The sequence below is a fragment of the Brienomyrus brachyistius genome, chromosome 21 (genome assembly GCF_023856365.1).
Source record: "Brienomyrus brachyistius isolate T26 chromosome 21, BBRACH_0.4, whole genome shotgun sequence".
NCBI lineage: Eukaryota > Metazoa > Chordata > Actinopteri > Osteoglossiformes > Mormyridae > Brienomyrus > Brienomyrus brachyistius.
The window spans coordinates 14804577-14828498 of record NC_064553.1 but is presented as its reverse complement, the minus strand read 5'-3'; the positions used below and the strand labels follow the sequence as shown (position 1 = coordinate 14828498).

The following is a 23922-nucleotide window of genomic DNA, read 5'->3' as shown; positions in this document are numbered from 1 at the left end:
GGTGCCCTCATCTCCACGACCACCCTTGTCTTGTCCAGGTTAGGTTTCGCTCCATTGGCTGAAGGAATATGACCCAGGAAGTTGACCTAAATTCTCCCAGCTCACACTTCCTCAAGTGGGACACACCTCTTAATCACTGAGTTCTGGTGTTTCATTCAGACCGACTTCCACAGTTGTATAAAATCAAGCACCTAGCCATGATGTTAGCTTTACAAACATTTGTGAAAGAATGGGTCACTCTGAAGAGCTCAGCGAATCCAAGCATGGTGCTGCCATAGGATGCCACCTTTGCAATAGGTTAGTTCGTGAAATTTTATCCCTGCTATATACTCCACTCAACTGTAAGTGGTAATATTGCAAAGAGACTCAGCCACAAAGTGTCGGACCACATAAAGTAACAGAGTGAGGTGCAAAAGTACTGAGGCACCTAGTGTTTAAAAGTTGGCAGTACTTTGTTGAGTCAGCAACTGCACAGCTCCAAACATTGTATGGCATTAAACTGTGCACTGGGAGCGTAAAGCACGCTGCCACTGGAAATGTGTTCTGTGGAGTGAGAAATCACATTTCTCTGTCTGGCAGTCTGATAGACGAGTTTGGGTTTGGCGGATGCCAGAAGAATGTTACCTACCTGACTGCACTGTGCCAACTGTGAAGACATAGTTAGGAGAGTTTGGTTTAGGATGAACTAGAATAGAGGCTGCAAGCCAGGGCTTCATGTCCAACATCAGTGCCTGACCTCATACAGTAAATGCTCTTCTGGACGAAAGGGCAAACATTCCCACAGACCCTCCAAAACCTTGTGGAAATCCTTCCCAGAAGAGTGGCAGCTGTTATAGCTGCCATAGGGGGGACCAGCTCCGTATCGACGCCTATGGATTTAGAAAGGGTTGTCATGGAAGTTCCTGTAGGTGTAATGGTCAGGTGTCCCAGTACTTTTGTTTATATAGTGTACATCTCTGGAAATGCTCCGGGAATTAGGAAAATCTGAATGGCAGCCTGTTCTGCATCATCAAAGGCAGAATAAATCGAGGCTGTCAATATCGATTATAATCACATAATCTACCGATTAATCTAATGATTCATTCAGTTCAGTTCATTATTATACAGCCCCTTTATACGCTTTGTAATTTTCATGATGGTTTCTATTTTGCATTATTTAATACTGTATATGTCAAAAATCTGCGTAAAGTTTCCTGCCTTTGCATGAGCCCTGCATGCGCTCTCTGAGACAATGGTCACCATCCTCTTTTTGCTGTTGGTCTCGCTCATACTCTGTACATGGCACTCGTGAGAAATTAAACAAAAATGAGCTAAGAGGAGAAAAGGAAACAAGAACTGGTCAGAAGGAGGCACATACTTTTTGCTATGCAAAATATACAAGATAAAGAGATCATTTATGATGAGAAAATTATGGAGAACTCGAAACTGGTTCCTTTGATCACACCTGATCATTTGCTACAGTTTGCATTGCACTGTCTGCGCAGGCTGGCATGGACACATGTCCTTTGGCAGGAGTCCGGAGCCTATCCCAGAATCTTCGAGAGCAATGCAGGAAATAGTCCAACCCATTAGAGTACGCTACTTTTTTTCCGTCCGTCCGTCCATCCATCCATCCATCCATATCCTCTTGTCTTATACAGGGTCATGGGAGTCTGGACCCTATCCTGTAAATAATGGCCGCAAGGCAACGAATAACCCAGGGTGGGGCTCCATTTCATTGCGGTATAAAAATACTATGAGGTCAAAACTGTAATATGAGGGAATGGTTCAGAAATACATATTTAATAAAACAATAAAGGGACTTAAACTGATCATCACTGAGCAAAAACTGAGGATCTTCCACTTGGGTGAACCTTCAGGGGCCCAGGTTGGGGTAGGGCAGAGAAGAACGGGCGGGAAATGGAAAGATGACCAAGTGGATGGGGAGGGGAAAATCTTGCTGGGGTACATGAAACAGGGCTGCAGGGTTTGTCCGGTGAGTTTACTGGCACAGAAATAGAACATAGATTAACACACAGGGTATGAGGAGCATGTAGAAGTAATCAACACACAAAACTTGGTCATGTGACTCTCCCTCCCAAGACTGAGCCACTATCTTCCCAACCCGACATCGGTCACAGACCTACAGGGAAACGATCTGTTATTCACAGGCATATCATCTGCAAGTTAGCAAGGAACCCTTGTGCAACGACCGACACAAACACACTAACCCACGACAACACCTTTGGTACAAAAATACCCATGTTATACAGGAATTATGCTGAGCACTTCTGCATAAAAATATTACATGGATATGTATGTTTCCCCGAACCTTGCACCTTTCAACGCAGCCTAAAAATTCCGCTTACATGGCTGTGCGTTAACAGTGCGTTTACCGTGCAAAGCAGAGGCGATGACGTCACCCCGCTCTTCTTAAAGGCACAAACAGTTGTGTCTCACTGGAGCCGAAATCTGCAGCTGTACTGCTCATGTGCATAATAAACCATGAATAAATCACCTTCTTACATACAGGCAGCTAATGAAACACTAGCGTTAGCATTAGCTAGCAGTTTATCCGCAGAAAAATACCATGACATCATGGATGTATCTACGATGCGGTATAGGTGACAACTTTAAGTAAAGTGTTACTAATAGTTTATGATCATTTCCCATTTTAATAATTTCCAAATGTTTAACCCATAGTTAATGGGTTCCAAATGTTTAACCCATAACTACATGCTTATTGCTTGAAAATCTTAAGAATTTGTAAATGATTTGTTCATCATCAACTATACTGAACAAAAATATAAACGCAACACTCTTGTTTCTGCTCCCATTTTTCATGAGATGGACTTAAAGACCTACAATTCATTCCAGATACACAATATTACCATTTCTCTCAAACATTTCTCACAAATCAGTCTAAATGTGTGATAGTGAGCACTTCTGCTTTGCTGAGATAATCCATCCCACCTCACAGGTGTGCCACATCAAGATGCTGATCTGACATCATGGGTAGTGCACAGGTGTACCTTATACTGCCCACAATAAAAGGCCACCCTGGAATGTGCAGTTTTTTGCTTTATTGGGGGTCTGGGGACTCAGAACCGGTCAGTATCTGGTGTGACCACCATTTGCCTCATGCAATGCAACACATCTTCTTCGCATAGAGTTTATCAGATTGTCAATTGTGGCCTGTGGAATGTTGGTCCACTCCTCTTCAATGGCTGTGCGAAGTTGTTGGATATTAGTGGGAACTGGTACACGCTGTCGTATACGCCGGTCAAGCACATCCCAAACATGCTCAACGGGTGACATGTCCGGTGAGTATGCTGGCCATGCAAGAACTGGGACATTTTCAGCTTCCAAGAACTGTGTACAGATCCTTGCAACATGGGGCCGTGCATTATCTGTCTGAGTGGCTGGTCTCAGACGATCTTGGAGGTGAACCTGCTGGATGTGGAGGTCCTGGGCTGGTGTGGTTACACGTGGTCTGCGGTTGTGAGGCCGGTTGGATGTACTGCCATATTCTCTGAAACGCCTTTGGAGACGGCTTATGGTTGAGAAATGAACATTCAATGCACGAGCAACAGATCTGGTTGACATTCCTGCTGTCAGCATGCCAATTGCACGCTCCCTCAATGCTTGTGGCATCTGTGGCATTTTGCTGTGAGACAAAACTGCACATTCCAGGGTGGCCTTTTATTGTGGGCAGTATAAGGTACACCTGTGCACTACCCATGATGTCAGATCAGCATCTTGATGTGGCACACCTGTGAGGTGGGATGGATTATCTCAGCAAAGCAGAAGTGCTCACTATCACACATTTAGACTGATTTGTGAGAAATGTTTGAGAGAAATGGTAATATTGTGTATCTGGAATGAATTGTAGATCTTTAAGTCCATCTCATGAAAAATGGGAGCAAAAACAAAAGTGTTGCGTTTATATTTTTGTTCAGTGTACATGCTTAGTGATCATTTAGGAATTTAGGAATTTTGATAATTCTATGATAAGATAATTTCCCCTTTTAATCATTTACATGTCTAAGGTTTTATGAATGATTAGTTAGCCCTTAGCTACGTGTTTATAAATGTCTTATTAAGAATTTGTAAATGATTTGCTCATCAACTGAAGGCTTATATACAGTATTTGGTGTAACTGAACATTATTATAAAGTCTTACCCATCATTAATTTAATTGTATTTCTGCTTTAGAATCTACTGATGTTTGTCTAGTATGATTTGCCCAGTGTGAGAAGGTTATTCTCACTGTGGGCCTCAGAGCACAGTGGCATTAAATCTCTCCTTGGCATTAAACTGGCATTAAATCTCTCCTTGTAGCCTGGGGCAGTATCACCTTCTCCATGCTTTACGTCTCAGCAGGTTCTTGGGAGACTCATTGGGATACTGGATGTACCAGATTAAGTCTGGGTTTTTGCTGACTGATGCATATGTGCAGTCTGGTGTCACTGATCCTCCTTCCTCTGCAGACATTTCCTCTGGTTTGATCTGTTCTCTCTTGAGCTCTGCATTCTAAGGAAAGAAACAGAAAATTAAGTTATTTAAAAACTTTTATAAATTATAACATTCCGCAATGAGTATGAGAACGATTCATACTAAAGAACAAGCGAGCAAAGATCAGAAAAATGAGATAACTAAGCTGTAAAGACAATAAATATAGGAATCTGTATATATCTGCATGTAGGCTATGGATCTGGTAAGCAGTCAGTCTGGTTGTTGTTTCCAGTGTCTGTATTCCAAACCCTCTGCAGTGTCGGGCCTTAGTGACAGTGTTTTAAATAGAAGAATTTATGCTATGTTATGTCGCCCCCATCAGGTTTAAAACAAACATAAACTTCTTGACTGTTTTATTGTACCTTTTCCAGACAGCAACCGGTATCTAATCCCCCAAATCCCACTAATCACAGGGGGATGATTTTGAAGTCATGAAGTAGGATGAGATATCTGGGGAACATTCTTCATCACATATATCACACTGCATATTTGTGCTATTCTTTACGTCACTGGGACTGTAACTAAAGCCACCAAGGCTAATCTCATAATATTACCTCACTCATAACGACAGGTTTCTTTTCTATTTTAATCAATATGGAAAACATAACCCCCAGGGTGGGGAACAGATCCACAGGACAGTTGAGGATGAAAGAGAGAAATTAATTTCCTGGTAGACAAACTGAACAACACAGAGATACATGTTTTACATTTATTTAACAGCTGGTTTGGTCTAAAGCGACATATATTTGAGACAGCCTGGACAGACCAAGCCTGATTTCTGATCACAGCTGTTGCATCTCACCCCACTGAGTCACATACCACCCATTGTAAATACAAACGGCTCCAATCACAGTGATATGCTGGTTTACTGTCCATTTCTACCTATTTTTTCATCAGGGTTTTGGCCTATCAGATACAAACTCACAGCCTTTTTGGCCCAAGCTGCTCTCCGGAAGCACTGTGTGACACAAGGCCCTGTGTTCACATTTATAACTTAAATGTCCATGATAAATGGTGTTCCTTGTGTGTCTCTTTACCTTTAGTGTCATTGTTCCTACAGCAATTAACCCTGCCTGTGCCCAGTTTGTATGTGGTTGTGTATTACTGGTGTTTACTGTGTTCCTTGTACCGGAGTCCATAGTGTTTGAGTATTATTAATGACATACACGTCATTCATTGCTGATGTTAAAAGCAGTTTAATATTGAATAGCAAACTCGCAAAATACTTGACTGCTACCGTTAACTTGGAGGTGGGCGGGGGCTCATTATCTGACTGACAAGCCTGCAGTTACATAGTCCATTCAGAGAAAGTGAACTCCATTAGTCTGAACTTTAAAGTGTTTTCAATTAAATACAAGATGTGATCGATTCCTGAAGCACAGTCTGGGAGTAGCCCGCCAAGCCCATGCCAGTCGACTCTGGGTTCCCCCAGAATTTTATGGTCCCCACTCTTGGTCAAAAGCCAAAGCCCATCAGCAGCGCTAGCAAAACAGAATTACCCCGGGGGGAAATTAGTGCACAGTGTGGATTAAACTGTCTTGCCCAGCCCCCCTCCACTGCTATGCCTACAGAGTATCCATGCTCTACAGTTTCGGTTGAGATGGGGCATATTCACCAAAACATTCATATGTTATTGAGGTATGACTACAGAACTGTAATCTTAAACTGAACATTTATTGGTACATCATTGGTAGTATTATCCATGACTTAATCTAGACAATCAGGTGCTTTCATAAGAGAAGTAGAACTGAAAAGGGTGACATGACCTGGTACAGTTGGATGTTAAAGGCTCCACTGATGATACGACTCAGGAAGTTCAATCTTCAAATGAACAACCACGAAGGGACTCGAACCCTCAATCTTCTGATCCGAAGTCAGACGCCTTATCCGTTAGGCCACGTGGTCACCTAGTAGGATCAGCCAGAGATGTGCTCTCATCTGAAGATGATGTAAGTACTTCATGAGAGATGTAGAACTAAAACTAGCATGACTAGGCTCAGTTGGACATTAAAGGGCTCACTAGTGATATAACTCAGAAACTGGAAGTTCAATCCAGAAATGAACAACCACGAAGGGACTCGAACCCTCAATCTTCTGATCCGAAGTCAGACGCCTTATCCATTAGGCCACGCGGTCATCTTCTAGGATCAGCCAGAGATGTGCCCTCGACTGAAGATGATGTAAGTTCTTTAGAAGAGAAGTAGAACTAAATCTAAGGGTGACTTGACCTGGCTCAGTTGTACATTAAAGGGCCCACTAGTGATATAACTCAGACACTGGAAGTTGAATCCTGAAACTTACAACCACGAAGGGACTCGAACCCTCAATCTTCTGATCCTAAGTCAGACGCCTTATCCATCAGGCCACGCGGTCATCTTGTGGGACCAACGAGAGATGTGCCCTCGACTGAAGATGATGTAAGTACTTCAGAAGAGATGTAGAACTAAATCTAAGGGTGACATGACCTGGCTCAGTTAGACATTAAAGGGCCCACTAGTGATATAACTCAGACACTGGAAGTTGAATCCTGAAATGAACAACCACGAAGGGACTCGAACCCTCAATCTTCTGATCCGAAGTCAGACGCCTTATCCATTAGGCCACGCGGTCATATTCTAGGATCAGCCAGAGATGTGCTCTCAACTGAAGATGATGTAAGTACCTTAGAAGAGAAGTAGAACTAAATCTAAGGTTGACTTGACCTGGCTCAGGTGGACATTAAAGGGCCCACTAGTGATTTAACTCAGACACTGGAAGTTGAATCCTGAAATGAACAACCACGAAGGGACTCGAACCCTCAATCTTCTGATCCGAAGTCTGACGCTTTATCCATTAGGCCACGTGGTCACCTAGTAGGGTCAGCCAGAGATGTGCTCTCAACTGAAGATGATGTAAGTACTTCATGAGGGATGTAGAACTAAAACTAAGGGTGACATGACCTGGCTCAGTTGGACATTAAAGGGCTCACTAGTGATATAACTCAGACACTGGAAGTTCAATCCTGAAATGAACAACCACAAAGAGACTCGAACCCTCAATCTTCTGATCCGAAGTCAGACGCCTTATCCTTCAGGCCACGCGGTCATCTTCTAGGATCAGCCAGGGATGTGCCCTTGACTGAAGATGATGTAAGTACTTTAGAAGAGAAGTAGAACTAAATCTAAGGGTGAGTTGACCTGGCTCAGGTGGACATTAAAGGGCTCACTAGTGATATAACTCAGACTATGGAAGTTGAACCCTGAAATGAACAACCAAGAAGGGAATCGAACCCTCAATCTTCTGATCCGAAGTCAGACGCCTTATCCATTAGGCCACGTGGTCACCTAGTAGGATCAGCCAGAGATGTGCTCTCATCTGAAGATGATGTAAGTACTTCATGAGGGATGTAGAACTAAAACTAAGGGTGACATGACCTGGCTCAGTTGGACATTAAAGGGCTCACTAGTGATATAACTCAGACACTGGAAGTTCAATCCTGAAATGAACAACCACGAAGGGACTCGAACCCTCAATCTTCTGATCCGAAGTCAGACGCCATATCCATTAGGCCACGCGGTCACCTAGTAGGATCAGCCAGAGATGTGCTCTCAACTGAAGATGATGTTAGTACCTTAGAAGAGGAGTAGAACTAAATCTAAGGTTGACTTGACCTGGCGGACATTAAAAGGCCCACTAGTGATATAACTCAGACACTGGAAGTTGAATCCTGAAATGAACAACCACGAAGGGACTCGAACCCTCAATCTTCTGATCCAAAGTCAGACGCCTTATCCATTAGGCCACGCGGTCATCTTCTAGGATCAGCCAGAGATGTGCTCTCAACTGAAGATGATGTAAGTACTTCATGAGAGATGTAGAACTAAAGGTGACATGACCTGGCTCAGTTGGACATTAAAGGGCTCACTAGTGATATAACTCAGACACTGGAAGTTCAAACCTGAAATGAACAACCACGAAGGGACTCGAACCCTCAATCTTCTGATCCGAAGTCAGACGCCTTATCCATTAGGCCATGCGGTCATCTTCTAGGATCAGCCAGAGATGTGCTCTCAACTGAAGATGATGTAAGTACCTTAGAAGAGAAGTAGAAATAAATTTAAGGGTGACTTGACCTGGCTCAGTTGTACATTAAAGGGCCCACTAGTGATATAACTCAGACACTGGAAGTTGAATCCTGAAACTTACAACCACGAAGGGACTCGAACCCTCAATCTTCTGATCCGAAGTCAGACGCCTTATCCATCAGGCCACGCGGTCATCTTGTGGGACCAACGAGAGATGTGCCCTCGACTGAAGATGATGTAAGTACTTCAGAAGAGATGTAGAACTAAATCTAAGGGTGACATGACCTGGCTCAGTTAGACATTAAAGGGCCCACTAGTGATATAACTCAGACACTGGAAGTTGAATCCTGAAATGAACAACCACGAAGGGACTCGAACCCTCAATCTTCTGATCCGAAGTCAGACGCCTTATCCATTAGGCCACGCGGTCATATTCTAGGATCAGCCAGAGATGTACTCTCAACTGAAGATGATGTAAGTACCTTAGAAGATAAGTAGAACTAAATCTAAGGTTGACATGACCTGGCTCAGGTGGACATTAAAGGGCCCACTAGTGATTTAACTCAGACACTGGAAGTTCAATCCTGAAATGAACAACCACGAAGGGACTCGAACCCTCAATCTTCTGATCCGAAGTCAGACGCCTTATCCATTAGGCCACGTGGTCACCTAGTAGGATCAGCCAGAGATGTGCTCTCATCTGAAGATGATGTAAGTACTTCATGAGAGATGTAGAACTAAAACTAGCATGACCAGGCTCAGTTGGACATTAAAGGGCTCACTAGTGATATTACTCAGACACTGGAAGTTGAATCCTGAAACGTACAACCACGAAGGGACTCGAACCCTCAATCTTCTGATCCGAAGTCAGACGCCTTATCCATCAGGCCACGCGGTCATCTTGTAGGACCAACGAGAGATGTGCCCTCGACTGAAGATGATGTAAGTACTTCAGAAGAGATGTAGAACTAAATCTAAGGGTGACATGACCTGGCTCAGTTAGACATTAAAGGGCCCACTAGTGATATAACTCAGACACTGGAAGTTGAATCCTGAAATGAACAACCACGAAGGGACTCGAACCCTCAATCTTCTGATCCGAAGTCAGACGCCTTATCCATTATGCCACGCGGTCATATTCTAGGATCAGCCAGAGATGTGCTCTCAACTGAAGATGATGTAAGTACTTCATGAGAGATGTAGAACTAAAGGTGACATGATCTGGCTCAGTTAGACATTAAAGGGCCCACTAGTGATATAACTCAGACACTGGAAGTTGAATCCTGAAATGAACAACCACGAAGGGACTCGAACCCTCAATCTTCTGATCCGAAGTCAGACGCCTTATCCATTAGGCCACGCGGTCATATTCTAGGATCAGCCAGAGATGTCCTCTCAACTGAAGATAATGTAAGTACTTCATGAGAGATGTAGAACTATAGGTGACATGATCTGGCTCAGTTGGACATTAAAGGGCTCACTAGTGATATAACTCAGACACTGGAAGTTGAATCCTGAAACGAACAACCACGAAGGGACTCGAACCCTCAATCTTAAGATCCGAAGTCAGACGCCTTATCCATTAGGCCACGTGGTCATCTTGAAGGATCAGCCAGAGATGTGCTCTCAACTGAAGATGATGTAAGTACTTCAGAAGAGAAGTAGAACTAAATCTAAGGGTGACTTGACCTGGCTCAGTTGTACATTAAAGGGCCCACTAGTGATATAACTCAGACACTGGAAGTTCAATCCAGAAATGAACAACCACGAAGGGACTCGAACCCTCAATCTTCTGATTCGAAGTCAGACGCCTTATCCATTAGGCCACGTGGTCATCTTCTAGGATGAGCCAGAGATGTGCTCTCAACTGAAGATGATGTTAGTACCTTAGAAGAGGAGTAGAACTAAATCTATGGTTGACTTGACCTGGCTCAGGTGGACGTTATAGGGCCCACTAGTGATATAACTCAGACACTGGAAGTTGAATCCTGAAATAAACAACCACGAAGGGACTCGAACCCTCAATCTTCTGATCCGAAGTCAGACGCCTTATCCATTAGGCCACACGGTCATCTTCTAGGATCAGCCAGAGATGTGCTCTCAACTGAAGATGATGTAAGTACTTCATGAGAGATGTAGAACTAAAGGTGACATGACCTGGCTCAGTTGGACATTAAAGGGCTCACTAGTGGTATAACCCAGACACTGGAAGTTGAATCCTGAAACGTACAACCACGAAGGGACTCGAACCCTCAATCTTCTGATCCGAAGTCAGACGCCTTATCCATTAGGCCACGTGGTCACCTAGTTTGATCAGCCAGAAATGTGCTCTCATCTGAAGATGATGTAAGTACTTCATGAGATATGTAGAACTAAAACTAGCATGACCAGGCTCAGTTGGACATTAAAGGGCTCACGAGTGATATAACTCAGACACTGGAAGTTGAATCCTGAAATAAACAACCACGAAGGGACTCGAACCCTCAATCTTCTGATCCGAAGTCGGACGCCTTATCCATTAGGCCACGCGGTCATCTTCTAGGATCAGCCAGAGATGTGCCCTCGACTGAAGATGATGTAAGTTCTTTAGAAGAGAAGTAGAACTAAATATAAGGATGACTTGACCTGGCTCAGTTGTACATTAAAGGGCCCACTAGTGATATAACTCAGACACTGGAAGTTGAATCCTGAAACGTACAACCACGAAGGGACTCGAACCCTCAATCTTCTGATCTAAAGTCAAACGCCTTATCCATCAGGCCACGCGGTCATCTTGTAGGACCAACGAGAGATGTGCCCTCGACTGAAGATGATGTAAGTACTTCAGAAGAGATGTAGAACTAAATCTAAGGGTGACATGGCTCAGTTGGACATTAAAGGGCTCACTAGTGATATAACTCAGACACTGGAAGTTCAATCCTGAAATGAACAACCACGAAGGGACTCGAACCCTCAATCTTCTGATCCGAAGTCAGACGCCTTATCCATTAGGCCACGTGGTCATCTTCTAGGATGAGCCAGAGATGTGCTCTCAACTGAAGATGATGTTAGTACCTTAGAAGAGGAGTAGAACTAAATCTATGGTTGACTTGACCTGGCTCAGGTGGACGTTATAGGGCCCACTAGTGATATAACTCAGACACTGGAAGTTGAATCCTGAAATAAACAACCACGAAGGGACTCGAACCCTCAATCTTCTGATCCGAAGTCAGACGCCTTATCCATTAGGCCACGCAGTCATCTTCTAGGATCAGCCAGAGATGTGCTCTCAACTGAAGATGATGTAAGTACTTCATGAGAGATGTAGAACTAAAGATGACATGACCTGGCTCAGTTGGACATTAAAGGGCTCACTAGTGATATAACTCAGACACTGGAAGTTGAATCCTGAAATGAACAACCACGAAGGGACTCGAACCCTCAATCTTCTGATCCGAAGTCAGACGCCTTATCCATTAGGCCACGTGGTCATCTTCTAGGATGAGCCAGAGATGTGCTCTCAACTGAAAATGATGTTAGTACCTTAGAAGAGGAGTAGAACTAAATCTCAGGTTGACTTGATCTGGCTCAGGTGGACGTTATAGGGCCGACTAGTGATATAACTCAGACACTGGAAGTTGAATCCTGAAATGAACAACCACGAAGGGACTCGAACCCTCAATCTTCTGATCCGAAGTCAGACGCCTTACCCATTAGGCCACGCGGTCATCTTCTAGGATCAGCCAGAGATGTGCTCTCAACTGAAGATGATGTAAGTACTTCATGAGAGATGTAGAACTAAAGGTGCCATGACCTGGCTCAGTTGGACATTAAAGGGCTCGCTAGTGATATAACTCAGACACAGGAAGTTGAATCCTGAAATGAACAACCACGAAGGGACTCGAACCCTCAATCTTCTGATCCGAAGTCAGACGCCTTATCCATTAGGCCACGCGGTCATCTTCTAGGATCAGCCAGAGATGTGCTCTCATATGAAGATGATGTAAGTACTTCATGAGAGATGTAGAACTAAAACTAGCATGACCGGGCTCAGTTGGACATTAAAGGGCTCACTAGTGATATAACTCAGACACTGGAAGTTGAATCCTGAAATGAACAACCACGAAGGGACTCGAACCCTCAATCTTCTGATCCGAAGTCAGACGCCTTATCCATTAGGCCACCTTCTGGGATCAGCCAGAGATGTGCTCACAACTGAAGATGATGTTAGGACCTTAGAAGAGGAGTAGAACTAAATCTAAGGTTGACTTGATCTGGCTCAGGTGGACGTTATAGGGCCCACTAGTGATATAACTCAGACACTGGAAGTTGAATCCTGAAATGAACAACCACGAAGGGACTCGAACCCTCAATCTTCTGATCCGAAGTCAGACGCCTTATCCTTCAGGCCACGCGGTCATCTTCTAGGATCAGCCAGGGATGTGCCCTTGACTGAAGATGATGTAAGTACTTTAGAAGAGAAGTAGAACTAAATCTAAGGGTCACTTGACCTGGCTCAGGTGGACATTAAATCGCCCACTAGTGATATAACTCAGACACTGGAAGTTGAATCCTGAAATGAACAACCACGAAGGGACTCGAACCCTCAATCTTCTGATCCGAAGTCAGACGCCTTATCCATTAGGCCACGCGGTCATCTTCTAGGATCAGCCAGAGATGTGCCCTCGACTGAAGATGATGTAAGTTCTTTAGAAGAGAAGTAGAACTAAATCTAAGGGTGACTTGACCTGGCTCAGTTGTACATTAAAAGGCCCACTAGTGATATAACTCAGACACTGGAAGTTGAATCCTGAAACGTACAACCACGAAGGGACTTGAACCCTCAATCTTCTGATCCGAAGTCAGACGCCTTATCCATCAGGCCACGCGGTCATCTTGTAGGACCAACGAGAGATGTGCCCTCGACTGAAGATGATGTAAGTACTTCAGAAGAGATGTAGAACTAAATCTATGGTTGACTTGACCTGGCTCAGTTAGACATTAAAGGGCCCACTAGTGATATAACTCAGACACTGGAAGTTGAATCCTGAAATGAACAACCACGAAGGGACTCGAACCCTCACTCTTCTGATCCGAAGTCAGACGCCTTATCCATTAGGCCACATGGTCACCTAGTAGGATCAGCCAGAGATGTGCTCTCAACTGAAGATGATGTAAGTACTTCATGAGAGATGTAGAACTAAAGGTGACATGATCTGGCTCAGTTGGACATTAAAGGGCTCACTAGTGATATAACTCAGACACTGGAAGTTGAATCCTGAAACGAACAACCACGAAGGGACTCGAACCCTCAATCTTCTGATCCGAAGTCAGACGCCTTATCCATTAGGCCACGTGGTCACCTACTCCGATCAGCCAGAGATGTGCTCTCAACTGAAGATGATGTAAGTACTTCATGAGAGATGTAGAACTAAAGGTGACATGATGTGGCTCAGTTGGACATTAAAGGGCCCACTAGTGATATAACTCAGACACTGGAAGTTCAAACCTGAAATGAACAACCACGAAGGGACTCGAACCCTCAATCTTCTGATCCGAAGTCAGATGCCTTATCCTTTAGGCCACGCGGTCATCTTCTACGATCAGCCAGAGATGTGCCCTTGACTGAAGATGATGTAAGTACTTTAGAAGAGTTGTAGAACTAAATCTAAGGGTGACTTGACCTGGCTCAGGTGACATTAAAGCGCCCACTAGTGATATAACTCAGAATATGGAAGTTGAATCCTGAAATGAACAACCAAGAAGGGACTCGAACAGTCAATCTTCTGATCCGAAGTCAGACGCCTTATCCATTAGGCCACTTGGTCACCTAGTAGGATCAGCCAGAGATGTGCTCTCAACTCAAGATGATGTAAGTACTTCAAAAGTGATGTAGAACTAAAACTAGCATGACCGGGCTCAGTTGGACATTAAAGGGCTCGCTAGTGATATAACTCAGACACAGGAAGTTGAATCCTGAAATGAACAACCAAGAAGGGACTCGAACAGTCAATCTTCTGATCCGAAGTCAGACGCCTTATCCATTAGGCCACGTGGTATCCTAGTAGGATCTGCCAGAGATGTGCTCTCAACTGAAGATGATGTAAGTATTTCAAAAGTGAAGTAGAACGAAAACTAGCATGACCGGGCTCAGTTGGACATTAAAGGGCTAACTAGTGATATAACTCAGACACTGGAAGTTCAATCCTGAAATGAACAACCACGAAGGGACTCGAACCCTCAATCTTCTGATCCGAAGTCAGACGCCTTATCCATTAGGCCACGCGGTCACCTTGTAGGATCAGCCAGAGATGTGCCCTCGACTGAAGATGATGTAAGTACTTTAGAAGAGAAGTAGAACTGATTCTAAGGGTGACTTGACCTGGCTCAGGCGGATGTTAAAGGGCCCACTAGTGATATAACTCAGACACTGGAAATTGAATCTTGAAATGAACTGCCCCGAAGGGACTCGAACCCTCAATTTTCTGATCCGAAGTCAGACGCCTTATCCATTAGGCCACGCGGTCATCTTCTAGGATCAGCCAGAGATGTGCTCTCATCTGAAGATGATGTAAGTACTTCATGAGAGATGTAGAACTAAAACTAGCATGACCGGGCTCAGTTGGACATTAAAGGGCTCACTGGTGATATAACTCAGACACTGGAAGTTCAATCCTGAAATGAACAACCACGAAGGGACTCGAACCCTCAATCTTCTGATCCGAAGTCAGACGCCTTATCCATTAGGCCACGTGGTTACCTAGTAGGATCAGCCAGAGATGTGCTCTCATCTGAAGATGATGTAAGTACTTCATCAGAGATGTAGAACTAAAACTTGCATGACTGGGCTCAGTTGGACATTAAAGGGCTCACTAGTGATATAACTCGGACACTGGAAGTTCAATCCTGAAATGAACAACCACGAAGGGACTCGAACCCTCAATCTTCTGATCCGAAGTCAGACGCCTTATCCATTAGGCCACGTGGTCACCAAGTAGGATCAGCCAGAGATGTGCTCTCATCTGAAGATGATGTAAGTACTTCATCAGAGATGTAGAACTAAAACTTGCATGACCGGGCTCAGTTGGACATTAAAGGGCTCACTAGTGATATAACTCAGACACTGGAAGTTCAATCCTGAAATGAACAACCACGAAGGGACTCGAACCCTCAATCTTCTGATCCGAAGTCAGACGCCTTATCCATTAGGCCACGTGGTCACCTAGTAGGATCAGCCAGAGATGTGCTCTTTTCTGAAGATGATGTAAGTACTTCATGAGAGATGTAGAACTAAAACTTGCATGATCGGGCTCAGTTGGACATTAAAGGGCTCACTAGTGATATAACTCAGACACTGGAAGTTCAATCCTGAAATGAACAACCACGAAGGGACTCGAACCCTCAATCTTCTGATCCGAAGTCAGACTCCTTATCCATTAGGCCACCTTCTAGGATCAGCCAGAGATGTGCTCACAACTGAAGATGATGTAAGTAACTTAGAAGAGAAGTAGAACTGATACTAAGGTTGACATGACCTGGGCCACATGGACATTAAAGGGCCCACTAGTGATGTAACTCAGACACTGGAAGCTGAAATGAACAGCCCCGAAGGGACTCGAACCCTCAATTTTCTGATCCGAAGTCAGACGCCTTATCCATTAGGCCACGCGGTCATCTTCTAGGATCAGCCAGAGATGTGCTCTCATCTGAAGATGATGTAAGTACTTCATGAGAGATGTAGAACTAAAACTAGCATGACCGGGCTCAGTTGGACATTAAAGGGCTCACTAGTGATATAACTCAGACACTGGAAGTTCAATCCTGAAATGAACAACCACGAAGGGACTCGAACCCTCAATCTTCTGATCCGAAGTCAGACGCCTTATCCATTAGGCCACGTGGTCACCTAGTAGGATCAGCCAGAGATGTGCTCTCATCTGAAGATGATGTAAGTACTTCATGAGAGATGTAGAACTAAAACTTGCATGACCGGGCTCAGTTGGACATTAAAGGGCTCACTAGTGATATAACTCAGACACTGGAAGTTGAATCCTGAAATGAACAACCACGAAGGGACTCGAACCCTCAATCTTCTGATCCGAAGTCAGACTCCTTATCCATTAGGCCACCTTCTAGGATCAGCCAGAGATGTGCTCACAACTGAAGATGATGTAAGTAACTTAGAAGAGAAGTAGAACTGATACTAAGGTTGACATGACCTGGGTCACATGGACATTAAATTGATGAATTGCAATTGCTTATCAAAATGTTGGTGATTATAAAGTGGTTACATCCGAATATGCGTGGAATATAACATTTATTTTTTAATTCTCTATCTTTTCACAGTGCAGAAATGTTTTCTTTTAGCGTATTTTCACTTTTCAACTTTTTTCCCCCAGTTTAAAACATTTGTTAGACATTTGTTTTGATCAAAGTAATTAAATGTAATGTTACATTACTTTTATGATGTTATCAAAATAGTTACATTGCTTATTACATTTTTAACATAGTAACAGGGTTACATTTCAAAAGTTACCTTCCTAACCCTACATCAACCCTAGTACTTGAGAATCTAAGAAAAGTGCTATTAGTGTAATAGTAAACGGAACTTAAATGCTATAATGCATATTATTTTGTAACCACAAATCCTACAAGCTCCTGAGTGATGATGTAACTGGTGTAATGTAGCATACCTGTACTACCTTCACAGCAGCTCCCAGATCTCTACAAACTCTGTTCTTATATCTCTGGCTGGTAGCCATAAGAAGCCTTGCAGCAACTTGCAGATGTGACTGTGGTGAACCTCAGGTAAAGGAAGTCAAACCGCAGAGGCAGAATAAGCATCTGATTAACAGTAAATTTCTACTGAAGAGTTTTTGTTACAGTTCAGGCTGTGTTGTATCACTGTGGTTGGCTCTATGGCACAGTAGTAGATTCCAGAGTCTCCAATTGTTGGAGTAATTGTCAGTGTTCCAGTCTTCTTTGAAGTGTCCACATTTGGAATGAATCTCCCATTATAATCTCCATACTTGCTTGACCCTGTTGCTTTATTTATAAATCTAGGTGTGGCATCATTGAAGGTTTGTTTGTACCACTGCATAGCATAAAAGTTACTGATAGTGTAGCTACAGCGTATTATGACCGATTCACCCTCTGTTGCCACCCTGGACTCAGGGCTTTGGGTCACGCCTGCTGCACTGTGGACATCTGAGGAGGAAAAGAAAGATCACAAGCTAAGTTCAGCCCAGAAAGCTTCACATGTGGATGTTCAGGAGAAACACTGCAGTATTACTCACATGCTATGAATGACCAGGTCATCAGCTGCCAGGATACATAGGTGTACACAGGAATGCCCATTTTCCAGAACATTCTCTCTGTTCTGCTTACAGTTTGACGTCTATTTAAAATGCCTGCATGAGTCATATGAAGGCAAGCGAGTAACAGGAAATGGGAGGAGCCTGGTGTTTATGGTGCTGCAGATGACCTGCAATGCATTTTGGATATATTACTATTCTATTGTAAATAATATTAATAATACTACTACTAATAATAATTTTTGACTGAATCATTAGTTACTTTTATTTCTTACACAAGCGATAAAATATACCGTGAGACAAAATTACATTTATTTTCTACCCATTGGTTTACTCTCAAGTGTCCCATATGGATGTAGCTTGTCACACTGTGACTCCCAGCTGTGGAATCCAAGCAATTGTCAGTGGCTTGAGAAGAAGTTTGACATTGGAGGGGGCTGAATTTAATAATAATATGTTTTATTTATAGGTGGTTTTCTAGAAACTCAAGGACACCGTATCATGAATGCAAGGTACAATATACATATTAAAATACTATTATTGATAATAATACAAAAAAAAATTCAAGAATATAAAAAAGGTTAAAATTAGACAATTCAATTGAATTCGCAGAGCGAAAGCAAGCTTGAACCGATGGGTTTTAAGTTTGGATTTGAAAAGTGGGAGTAAGTGAGTGTTTCTGAGCTCTGATGGTAATGAGTTCCAGAGCCGGGGAGCTGAGCGACAGAATGCTCTGCACTCCATGGTGGCAAGACGGGCGAGGGGGACAGTGAGATGGATTGAGGACGAGGATCTGAGGGTGCGAGAGGGAGTGGCAGCTTGTGGAGGTCGCAAGGTTGTGGATGGCCTTAAATTTGCTCCGAGGTGGGTGCAATTATTGCGACATCACAATGGGCACAGATGCAGTAGATACCTCCTGAAAGGATGCAGCGTAATAAAGATTTTAAAAAAATAACTTAGTAATCATATGATAGAATGATTTTGTCTAAGATTACGATTTTGTTTGTCTCATTCTTGCACTCTGCATGCACAGCGAATTGGCCTCAGTGATGGTCGGATTCATAATAAAAGGTAAGTAACACATTCTTATTATTTATTTTTTGGGGAGGGGGGTCTGCTGATATTGGGAGGGAGGGGGGGAATGCACCCCCTGGTCCAGCCTGTTTCCTCCATCCCTAGTAATTATCTAAGGAGCAGCGACCTTCATTGCACATGCTGTGGTTTCCTTTGCCGTCCGGTCTGTCTGATACAGATCCCCCAATTGCTTCTGGATTCTCCAAGTCTTTTAACCCTGGTGCCAAACTTCCTTCAAAAAATAACTTAAGCTCCAGGTAAACGTGACGTAGCCCCTGATGCTTTTGATTTGTAGAAACTCCCTGGACCATATCAATAAGTGTCATGATAGCATCTAGACTCATTGCTGTTTTAGCACCTATGTAGTGGAATGAACTTCCCCTAGATGTCTGAAAAGCCAAGTCATTGGGTGTCTTCATACAACGACTAAAGACCTACCTCTTTCAGAAGTACTTCCTATCTTGGTCTTCTCCTCTTCTTTTGTCTACAGGTGCAGCTGGTCTTCAATGGCACCTCCAACACGTCCCCACCCACTGCTGCCACCTTCACTTTTCCTGCTTGGTTCTCATGGAGGTCATCTTGCCTTAGTAGCACTTTCTCCATTTGCAGGTCACAAACTTCCACTGCTACATCATTCATATGGTGTCCCTCACAGTTTATAACTTTGACTTCCACTTTTACTTTTGCCTCTGGTCCTTCATCCTCTGTCATTTCCACGATGACACTGCTGATTTCAAACCCCACAATGTCAAAATTGGCATCTCCTCGGCAGGGACGGATTATGGGTTGTGTGGGCCCCTGGGCAAAACGTTTGCGAGGGATATTTGCATTACAACACTGCCCCCTGCAGGTACAGTACTATATGTATCAACAGTCTCATTCCTGCACATTTGACAGTAGCCCAAAAATACCTACACGACCTGCTGTTTCCAGTGCAGGTAAACCCGAGTGTTTTCCAGTTTGCCCTACAGAACATTTTGTATGTTTGAATGTTGCACTGTATACATCGTGAGGTAATGAATGTGCTAATTTTGAAGAATCACTGCTTCATTCTTCCCTTTTCACTTTGGGCTTTTCCTAGCACACACACTTCACAAGACAACAGAAAAGTCTTCACCAGTCCCTGTAATGCATTTTTTTCTTGCTCAGTCAGGTTAACACTCCTACTTTAGCTATTATCGACTGTTATCGCGAGGCGTGCCGGAAGGGACGATCCGAGACAAGTGGCTTGGAGGCAAGGGACCTGACAAAAGGACAAGAAACAATGGGACCATGATGGATCAAAACAAAGGTGGGGAAAACCTAGAACTGAACAGGCTAAACTAAACACGGAAAAAAACTCACACCAAAAGCCTCAACCCTGCAAAAAAAAGGAAAGCCGATATGACACAGCCAGCCACTCAGCCCATTAAGCCATGCAGTGGCCCAGGAGACAGTGGAACACGTTAGGAGCTAAAACCAAATTGGGTAGCCAGTGACACCTGTTGGCCAAAAAAGGAACTGACATATAAAAGGGGGCAGGACAGGGACTGATCCAGACCATATTGTGATCCTAGAGCTCAATGTGTGCTGGGAAACACTCTAGATGAAACTGCAGTTCATAACAATTTAGAGATGACACCAATGGCTCGATTGTCATATTCTTTATGAATATCAGACAATGCTAGAAACTGACATCATCTTTCATATGACTTTTAAAGCATATAAAGATAACACAGGATCATAGTTTTCATGTAAATAGATTTATCAGAACAAGTACTAATATACAACTTAATAAATAGGTTTAGTGTATGATGTGTACTTGGTAGCTGCTAATTGAGACACAGCACTGCACAAAAGTCTTAGGCAGTCAAAGAAAACGATGTTTAAATGATCCACATGTTGGTGTAAAACGATGATATCATGTCTGTCAAAGTGTGTCAGCTTAGTCGTTTCAAAACCTTTTCAGCAATCATCCAAAGGACCCATATATTGTTTGACTGGATCACTACCCCACCTTGTCTGGACAAACCATACCTCATTGAGTTATTTAACTCATTAAGTTTATGAATTAATTGAGCTGGTGGTGAAATTTAGTGAATACACAAAATGGCTGAGGTGTCCTTGAGGAGAAGTTTGGGAACTGCAGCAGAATGTTTGTAGCCATCCAACCAGATATCACTACAGTAACTTCTTGGATAACAAAAGAAATCCTTATCTTTATTTTTTTTGCTGTTAACTTGCATACGGTACATAGACCTGGAGTCTGTAATATCATGGTCGCATGTCAGTACAGCTTTGTCTCCCTCAGGTGAATTAATCAAAGGAGGCTGATTGACTTTATCTGCATCTACCCTCAATGCAACTCCGAAAAAAACTTCCAAATTTGCAATAAATGACAAGTTAATATGTTTCAACAGAAATTCATAAATATACTTACACAGTAATCCATGACTCACTACATCACTAAAATAAAATATTAAGAGGTAAGTCTTGCTGTTGTATGACTAACTGTATGTAATTGTACAGGACATATGAACTTTGTCTTCCAGATTTTGGATCTTTGTATGAGAAGGAGGGAAAATCAGTCCTGTGAACTGCAAACAGCGCCCTCTACTGTCCAGCATTCGTTTGGCTTCTTCCACTCTTACAATCTATCGCATTATTTTCCACAATTTTGTTGCAGATTTTAGTGAAAAAATGCCTTCTAATGTTGAGACATTCTAATTCGGTTTATCACTATTCACACTAGACATAGCACAACATATGTAACCATTGTCTTGATGCATTTGATTCTACTTAATATAAAATCATTTTTAGCCAGGTCATAATGAGTATCTGCTGTAGTGCTAATGATGCTGCAGGATCCAAATATAATCAGACAGAAAGCCACAAACATGCTATGATGGTTTATCTGGTTAACAGAAGCTTCACACCTCCGGAGCTGCAGACTTGATTGTTGTAGGTTGGAAAAGAGTTAAAATGGACGACCTTCCATTCATATATTTATTTTTATTTATGGGCTTAATATTCTTTTTCACGATGCACTTTGTGTTTTAAAATATTTTTACCTGACTTTATCTGCACCATGTGTACTGTGTTGCACTTTGTCCTCTTTTGCACTATACTGTATGTCTGTTTAGCCACAAACTTCCAGCACCGAAGGGAGCACTTCCCGGGTTGAGGCACAGCCCAGCTTAGTGAATCATAGTGAATACGGTGTGCAGGTTAGCGCACATTGGCTCCAGGGGTTGAGGCACAGATCAGCTTAGTGAATCATAGTGAATACGGTGTGCAGGTTAGCGCACATTGGCTCCAGGGGTTGAGGCACAGATCAGCTTAGTGAATCATAGTGAATATGGTGTGCAGGTTAGCGCACATTGGCTCCAGGGCTTCCATCTCGCCGTAGCGTGGGAGCTTCATGACGGTCGTTTATTCCCGGCGGCGTGTCTCCTGGTGGAGCTGCTGCTGCCTCTGCCGCCCAGTGCTGGCAGCACAGCACACTAGCTGCATGTGGGTGCTACTCCGGCTTCCAAAAACATGCTGAGGCTAATTGGAGTTGCTAAATTGCCCGATAGTGTGCATGTGTGAGTGACTGGTGTGTGAGTGTGCCCTGCGATGGGCTGGCCCCCCATGCTGGGTTGTTCCCTGCCTTGTGCCCATTGATTCCGGGAGAGGCTCCAGACCCCCCGCAACCCAGTAGGATAAGCGGTTTGGAAAATGGATGGTTGGATGGATGGATAAATGATTCACTATTTCAAGATATAGATATAGGATCAGGTAATTTTTCAAAATTAAAATATATTATAACACAGTTTGATAATTAAAATGACTTTATTAACTGCTGAGATGCTGTCAGGTTTTTGTACAGCGTCAGTGAGTTTCCTGTCACTGTGGGCCTCAGAGCACAGTAATACACTGCAGAGTCTGTCACTTCTGTAGAGGAGATCACCAGATCTACACGCTTGTTCTCCTTGTTAACTTTAGGTGACATTCGAGGCTTGGAGTTCGGCACGAACCCTGAAATTTCCATGATGAGCAGGAGAAACTCTGGTGCTAATCTGGGATACTGACGATACCACTGTAGATTGTTGACTGATCCACTGTAGTTACAGGAGAGTGTAACATTTTCACCTTCTTTAACATGCACTGTGTCATTAAAAGGTGTAATTGCATCCTCAGTACTGTGACCTGTGGAGAAGAAGATTCAAAGCAATATTTAACATTAATAGTTAAACTAAAAAGAATATTTCATTTTAAATATACATATTAAGTTTATTTATGAAAATGACACTGGTAAAAGGTAAGAACTAAATGCATTATGTCACTTACCCACAAGTGCTGCAGAGAGAAGGAATGAACAGAGTAACATCATGGCAGATGGAGAGAGACAGACTGAACTGAATACTCTGCTACCAAGGTCGGGTCTAACAGGAAACTCTTCTACTGCCCCAAAACAACACGCTTGTTCCACTGTCACACAGCTTGTTTCACCCTGACAGCCCTCCCTCTCTCTCTCCCTCCCTCTCTAACTCTCTCTATTTCTCCCTCTCTCCATCTGTTTATCATTTTGCTGCAGCTAATAATTCAGTATATTTAAAAGGATGAATACTGTAGCACCAGGCAAACTGATTCACATATTACTGTACTGATTTATTATTCTATTCATAATGCATTTAAACCTGTGTGAGAACCTGTCTCTCTCTGTCTTGTCACAGTCTTAGTGTCCCTGGTGTTTTTGTAGAGGGTGTGAGAAGGTTATTCTCACTGTGGGTCTCAGAGCACAGTAATACACAGCAGAGTCAGACAGCTGCACGTTCTGCACTGTTAATGGCACAGTTTTTGCACTTCTGTTCAAACTGGAATTAAATCTCTCCTTATAGCCTGGAGCGTTATCATCTCCATATATACTCCGTCTCAAAAGGTATTTGGGAGACTCATTGGAATACTGGATGTACCAGAAGAGGTATTCGGTGACAAAGCTTCTAATTTCATAGGTACAGTTGAGTGTCACTGAT

General features: G+C 43.2%; 1 long non-coding RNA gene and 32 other non-coding genes across 33 annotated transcripts; 1 reads left to right on the top strand and 32 right to left on the bottom strand.

Moving 5' to 3' along the window:
• Positions 1 to 6326: 6326 nt before the first annotated feature.
• trnar-ucg (transfer RNA arginine (anticodon UCG)) lies at positions 6327 to 6399 on the bottom strand. The gene has a single exon. It is a non-coding gene; the product is annotated as a tRNA-Arg (tRNA).
• A 158-nt stretch (positions 6400 to 6557) lies between these two features.
• trnar-ucg (transfer RNA arginine (anticodon UCG)) lies at positions 6558 to 6630 on the bottom strand. Its single transcript has one exon. It is a non-coding gene; the product is annotated as a tRNA-Arg (tRNA).
• Positions 6631 to 7031: 401 nt separating this feature from the next.
• Positions 7032 to 7104, bottom strand: trnar-ucg (transfer RNA arginine (anticodon UCG)). Its single transcript has one exon. It is a non-coding gene; the product is annotated as a tRNA-Arg (tRNA).
• Positions 7105 to 7742: 638 nt separating this feature from the next.
• On the bottom strand, positions 7743 to 7815 carry trnar-ucg (transfer RNA arginine (anticodon UCG)). Its single transcript has one exon. It is a non-coding gene; the product is annotated as a tRNA-Arg (tRNA).
• Positions 7816 to 7979: 164 nt separating this feature from the next.
• trnar-ucg (transfer RNA arginine (anticodon UCG)) lies at positions 7980 to 8052 on the bottom strand. Its single transcript has one exon. It is a non-coding gene; the product is annotated as a tRNA-Arg (tRNA).
• Positions 8053 to 8441: 389 nt separating this feature from the next.
• Positions 8442 to 8514, bottom strand: trnar-ucg (transfer RNA arginine (anticodon UCG)). The gene has a single exon. It is a non-coding gene; the product is annotated as a tRNA-Arg (tRNA).
• A 164-nt stretch (positions 8515 to 8678) lies between these two features.
• trnar-ucg (transfer RNA arginine (anticodon UCG)) lies at positions 8679 to 8751 on the bottom strand. The gene has a single exon. It is a non-coding gene; the product is annotated as a tRNA-Arg (tRNA).
• Positions 8752 to 8915: 164 nt separating this feature from the next.
• On the bottom strand, positions 8916 to 8988 carry trnar-ucg (transfer RNA arginine (anticodon UCG)). Its single transcript has one exon. It is a non-coding gene; the product is annotated as a tRNA-Arg (tRNA).
• Positions 8989 to 9152: 164 nt separating this feature from the next.
• On the bottom strand, positions 9153 to 9225 carry trnar-ucg (transfer RNA arginine (anticodon UCG)). Its single transcript has one exon. It is a non-coding gene; the product is annotated as a tRNA-Arg (tRNA).
• Positions 9226 to 9383: 158 nt separating this feature from the next.
• trnar-ucg (transfer RNA arginine (anticodon UCG)) lies at positions 9384 to 9456 on the bottom strand. Its single transcript has one exon. It is a non-coding gene; the product is annotated as a tRNA-Arg (tRNA).
• Positions 9457 to 9620: 164 nt separating this feature from the next.
• trnar-ucg (transfer RNA arginine (anticodon UCG)) lies at positions 9621 to 9693 on the bottom strand. Its single transcript has one exon. It is a non-coding gene; the product is annotated as a tRNA-Arg (tRNA).
• Positions 9694 to 9851: 158 nt separating this feature from the next.
• On the bottom strand, positions 9852 to 9924 carry trnar-ucg (transfer RNA arginine (anticodon UCG)). Its single transcript has one exon. It is a non-coding gene; the product is annotated as a tRNA-Arg (tRNA).
• A 158-nt stretch (positions 9925 to 10082) lies between these two features.
• On the bottom strand, positions 10083 to 10155 carry trnar-ucg (transfer RNA arginine (anticodon UCG)). Its single transcript has one exon. It is a non-coding gene; the product is annotated as a tRNA-Arg (tRNA).
• A 164-nt stretch (positions 10156 to 10319) lies between these two features.
• On the bottom strand, positions 10320 to 10392 carry trnar-ucg (transfer RNA arginine (anticodon UCG)). Its single transcript has one exon. It is a non-coding gene; the product is annotated as a tRNA-Arg (tRNA).
• A 164-nt stretch (positions 10393 to 10556) lies between these two features.
• Positions 10557 to 10629, bottom strand: trnar-ucg (transfer RNA arginine (anticodon UCG)). The gene has a single exon. It is a non-coding gene; the product is annotated as a tRNA-Arg (tRNA).
• Positions 10630 to 10787: 158 nt separating this feature from the next.
• On the bottom strand, positions 10788 to 10860 carry trnar-ucg (transfer RNA arginine (anticodon UCG)). The gene has a single exon. It is a non-coding gene; the product is annotated as a tRNA-Arg (tRNA).
• Positions 10861 to 11018: 158 nt separating this feature from the next.
• On the bottom strand, positions 11019 to 11091 carry trnar-ucg (transfer RNA arginine (anticodon UCG)). The gene has a single exon. It is a non-coding gene; the product is annotated as a tRNA-Arg (tRNA).
• Positions 11092 to 11487: 396 nt separating this feature from the next.
• Positions 11488 to 11560, bottom strand: trnar-ucg (transfer RNA arginine (anticodon UCG)). Its single transcript has one exon. It is a non-coding gene; the product is annotated as a tRNA-Arg (tRNA).
• A 164-nt stretch (positions 11561 to 11724) lies between these two features.
• trnar-ucg (transfer RNA arginine (anticodon UCG)) lies at positions 11725 to 11797 on the bottom strand. The gene has a single exon. It is a non-coding gene; the product is annotated as a tRNA-Arg (tRNA).
• Positions 11798 to 11955: 158 nt separating this feature from the next.
• Positions 11956 to 12028, bottom strand: trnar-ucg (transfer RNA arginine (anticodon UCG)). Its single transcript has one exon. It is a non-coding gene; the product is annotated as a tRNA-Arg (tRNA).
• A 164-nt stretch (positions 12029 to 12192) lies between these two features.
• Positions 12193 to 12265, bottom strand: trnar-ucg (transfer RNA arginine (anticodon UCG)). Its single transcript has one exon. It is a non-coding gene; the product is annotated as a tRNA-Arg (tRNA).
• A 158-nt stretch (positions 12266 to 12423) lies between these two features.
• On the bottom strand, positions 12424 to 12496 carry trnar-ucg (transfer RNA arginine (anticodon UCG)). Its single transcript has one exon. It is a non-coding gene; the product is annotated as a tRNA-Arg (tRNA).
• Positions 12497 to 13120: 624 nt separating this feature from the next.
• On the bottom strand, positions 13121 to 13193 carry trnar-ucg (transfer RNA arginine (anticodon UCG)). The gene has a single exon. It is a non-coding gene; the product is annotated as a tRNA-Arg (tRNA).
• Positions 13194 to 13357: 164 nt separating this feature from the next.
• On the bottom strand, positions 13358 to 13430 carry trnar-ucg (transfer RNA arginine (anticodon UCG)). Its single transcript has one exon. It is a non-coding gene; the product is annotated as a tRNA-Arg (tRNA).
• A 164-nt stretch (positions 13431 to 13594) lies between these two features.
• trnar-ucg (transfer RNA arginine (anticodon UCG)) lies at positions 13595 to 13667 on the bottom strand. Its single transcript has one exon. It is a non-coding gene; the product is annotated as a tRNA-Arg (tRNA).
• Positions 13668 to 13825: 158 nt separating this feature from the next.
• On the bottom strand, positions 13826 to 13898 carry trnar-ucg (transfer RNA arginine (anticodon UCG)). The gene has a single exon. It is a non-coding gene; the product is annotated as a tRNA-Arg (tRNA).
• Positions 13899 to 14056: 158 nt separating this feature from the next.
• trnar-ucg (transfer RNA arginine (anticodon UCG)) lies at positions 14057 to 14129 on the bottom strand. The gene has a single exon. It is a non-coding gene; the product is annotated as a tRNA-Arg (tRNA).
• A 625-nt stretch (positions 14130 to 14754) lies between these two features.
• Positions 14755 to 14827, bottom strand: trnar-ucg (transfer RNA arginine (anticodon UCG)). Its single transcript has one exon. It is a non-coding gene; the product is annotated as a tRNA-Arg (tRNA).
• Positions 14828 to 15222: 395 nt separating this feature from the next.
• Positions 15223 to 15295, bottom strand: trnar-ucg (transfer RNA arginine (anticodon UCG)). The gene has a single exon. It is a non-coding gene; the product is annotated as a tRNA-Arg (tRNA).
• Positions 15296 to 15453: 158 nt separating this feature from the next.
• On the bottom strand, positions 15454 to 15526 carry trnar-ucg (transfer RNA arginine (anticodon UCG)). The gene has a single exon. It is a non-coding gene; the product is annotated as a tRNA-Arg (tRNA).
• Positions 15527 to 15684: 158 nt separating this feature from the next.
• trnar-ucg (transfer RNA arginine (anticodon UCG)) lies at positions 15685 to 15757 on the bottom strand. Its single transcript has one exon. It is a non-coding gene; the product is annotated as a tRNA-Arg (tRNA).
• Positions 15758 to 16368: 611 nt separating this feature from the next.
• On the bottom strand, positions 16369 to 16441 carry trnar-ucg (transfer RNA arginine (anticodon UCG)). Its single transcript has one exon. It is a non-coding gene; the product is annotated as a tRNA-Arg (tRNA).
• Positions 16442 to 18140: 1699 nt separating this feature from the next.
• Positions 18141 to 22794, top strand: LOC125716274 (uncharacterized). Its single transcript, XR_007384294.1, has 5 exons — positions 18141 to 18715; positions 18885 to 18922; positions 19416 to 19775; positions 20075 to 20216; positions 21457 to 22794. It is a non-coding gene; the product is annotated as an uncharacterized LOC125716274 (long non-coding RNA).
• Positions 22795 to 23922: the final 1128 nt, after the last annotated feature.